This window comes from Pteropus alecto, unplaced genomic scaffold (genome assembly GCF_000325575.1).
Source record: "Pteropus alecto unplaced genomic scaffold, ASM32557v1 scaffold70, whole genome shotgun sequence".
Taxonomy (NCBI): Eukaryota; Metazoa; Chordata; class Mammalia; order Chiroptera; family Pteropodidae; genus Pteropus; species Pteropus alecto.
Genome location: NW_006431912.1, coordinates 3,402,672 through 3,405,791, shown reverse-complemented (window position 1 = coordinate 3,405,791; position 3,120 = coordinate 3,402,672). Strand labels below are relative to the sequence as shown.

The 3,120-nt window shown below is 37.1% G+C and overlaps 1 pseudogene; it reads left to right on the top strand.

Annotated features, from left to right (window-relative positions):
• The first annotated feature begins 2,350 nt into the window (after positions 1-2,350).
• LOC112472649 lies at positions 2,351-2,469 on the top strand (annotated as a pseudogene).
• Positions 2,470-3,120: the final 651 nt, after the last annotated feature.

The window sequence follows — 3,120 nt, the reverse complement described above, 5'->3', positions numbered from 1 at the left end:
CGGCCGCGGCTTGGCCCGCTGAGGGAGCGGAGCGTGCGGCCCGGCCCCCAACCAGCTGGCGTCGAGTTTGATTTTAGCGCGCGGCCTGGAAGAGGCGGGAACCCGCGCTCCGATGCTTTGCTGTTTCTTTGGCTTCCACGAATTGGCGCTGTTGCCGGAATGGATTAAGGCCCAGTGGTTTCAGGACTTTCCAAGTGGAGCGCAGGGCTAAGCGATATGAATTTAGAGGTCGACCATTAACAGCATGGGCTCAGTGTTTCATCTGAGAGTGTCACTTCTATTGCCATTTAGAGTTGGCTAGCCCAAGTAACCGACCAAGGTTTCCCAACCGGTTATGGAAGAAGGGAAGAAACACCTTTGAGATGTCACCTACCATAAATCGAAATGAAGATCCGCTTCTTCTTGGCCTTACCTTAGACTCCTTGCCACTCAGAAAGAAACCCTGTGGTGGTGCGGCCTTGACTGTTTTGTTTATGATGTATCCATTGCTGGTGTCCTGTTTCTACTGTAGGGTCTGTAAGACTGTATCTGCCCTGACCCATTAAGCCAATAACCGTGATTCAAGGACAGAGCAGACACATTAAGGTTGACACTAAGGTATGTGCCTTTTCTTCAGAGTCCCTTGGCTAGACTGACCACATCAGCATGTGGAGGGCGAAGCTCTTGTCCTGGCGGAGCAGGGAGGCCACGTGGACAGGGACTATGGAAACTATATAGCACCATGTAAAAACCTCCAAACGTATGCCTTTTGCTTCTCGTATTGGGAATCGATATGAGAAAACATCCTTTTCGGGCCCTACTTTCTCAAGTCATTGTTAATATCCCTGTAATAATAACTATAAATACAGTTTTAAAATTTTTAAATTGGAAACTGGATATATGTGTATTAAGTGTATATGTGCATATATGCACATGCCTGAGTTTTCAACCTAATATAAGTAATCAAGCCGAGTAGACCCTGAGAAAATAGTTGAGAGACTCGGGCAACTGTAACTTAAACATATTGAAGGCATACCTGTCAAAAGAACAGAGTTTTTTAAAACCATTCTAAAGAGATAATTTTTTAAATTTTTAATTTTTTAAAATTTTATTAGTTACAAGTATACTGTACATTAGTTATACATTTATATAGTTTATAAAATAATCCTCCTAATTGCTCCTTCCCTCCTCTGGTTTTCCACCTACCGAATATATTAATGCTAACTTCATAGGAATAATTTCTGTGAAAAAAAAAAAAAACCACTGGGTAGACAACTTAGAAAATAACTTATTTTACATTCGAGAAATGACATTACTATAAATATCACTCAGGACTTATGTTTCAAAATAAGATTTGACCAAATCAAGTTTTGGGTTTTTTTTAAATAATCTTAGGGGTTTTAGCTGAACTTGAACTCCTGTCTAGTTGCCTGTCTAGTTGAACTCATTGATGTCTCTATGACTGAGATATAAAGCATTTATTTATTTGCTTACATATTTTTTAAAGAATGCAAAGAAATCAAGCTACACAGCTATTAAATCTACAATTGCTTCATAAAATATTATGTTTTATCACGGTTGCTGACACATACATCACACCCTGTGGGTTATGTAATTAAGAAAGTTAAACCTTTAATCCATACGCAAAAGTATTTTTAAAATATGTTCATCCTGCTCCATAAAAAATGTATGAGACGTGCAACTTGTTAAACACAAAAACCTTTCTATTATAGCTAATACCCCAAAGGCTTATGTTTTCTGGTACATCTTAGCATACATTTACCACAACTTGCATCTTGGGCTTTATATGCAAATGGCCTCCCGAAGAGCAGCCATAAATAAGTGCAATGTGGGTTCTGGATCAAGAATTCTGACTCTGGCTCAGGCATTTAGCAAGATATATAACCCTAACTAGAGCAGTGACTGGCACATAGTAGGCACTCAGACATTTGTTCAATGAATTAAATTATTGCTCCAAATCTCTGTTACTTCTTTGAACAGCCTGGAAAAATAACTTCCATTCTCCCAACTGCAGAAAGTTTTTATAAGGTTCAAGTTAAATAATAAAATGTGATAGTGCTTTGATATTTATTAAGTACAATCAATACCAGTTAAAAACAAAGTAAAACCATCCTACAAAAATGACCCTGTACTCTACTATAATTCTCAAGTCATTAATTAGAATTTTATGTTTAGCGATATAAAATTATACACACTTTGCAGTTTGGCTCTGGCCCTCTTCATTGTAATTGAGAGGATAGCCAGAGCTTTACATATCTGTATATGTTTTTACTCAGTCAAGTCCATCCAACATTAACTGACAATAATCTTGCTCAAGAATTTCCATCAAGTCACATTCTGTTAAGAGTTAGTCTATGGCTATGTTACCCTGAAGAAGCCTGATCCCGTCTGATCTTGGAAGGTAAACAGGGTTGGGCTTGGTTAGTACTTGGATGGGAGACCACCTAGGAAGACCAGGTGCTGTAGGTGTAAAATATTAAAAAATAAGGGATTGTAAACTGACAAGGTCCTTGCAATCTGTGAGGTCAACCAAGGGTTGCCTCGCCTAAAAAATAAATAAAAATTAAAATTTTTTTTTTAAAAAAGCATAGTTATTATATTTTATCATAGTTATTGTAATTCTTGGACTTTATTTTCCACTTTCTACCTTGGACTTTTTTTGGAGACTTTTTAGTTGTCGGTGACTTCCATTCCCATTAAATTTACTCAGATTTTAATTCTAACTAAACTTGTGTATTTCACTATAACTTATTTTAGTTCTTAAACAAATATGTTAAAAACACCTGGTAGATACAAATCCCAATTTTACCATCTCTAAAATATCCATTCTTCCCCATTGGATTTAGCTCCAGTGCTGCAAATGTGTTCAGGCTCCTGGTGTCCTGATACCAGGTAGGGCAGCCCAATTGAAATGTAAAAATCACAATTTCTTTCTTAAAGTAGTATGTGTAACCAGACATCTATGACTTGTATTCTATTCCTAATGCTCACTCTAAATATGGAGGGCTTCCATGTCTACTTAGTTACTTTTATATTGCTTGACTGTTAAAGTAGCATGTATTATTTTTATAATCGAGATTTTTTCTTAAAGTGTATAATAACAAACATGAGTCAGTTTAT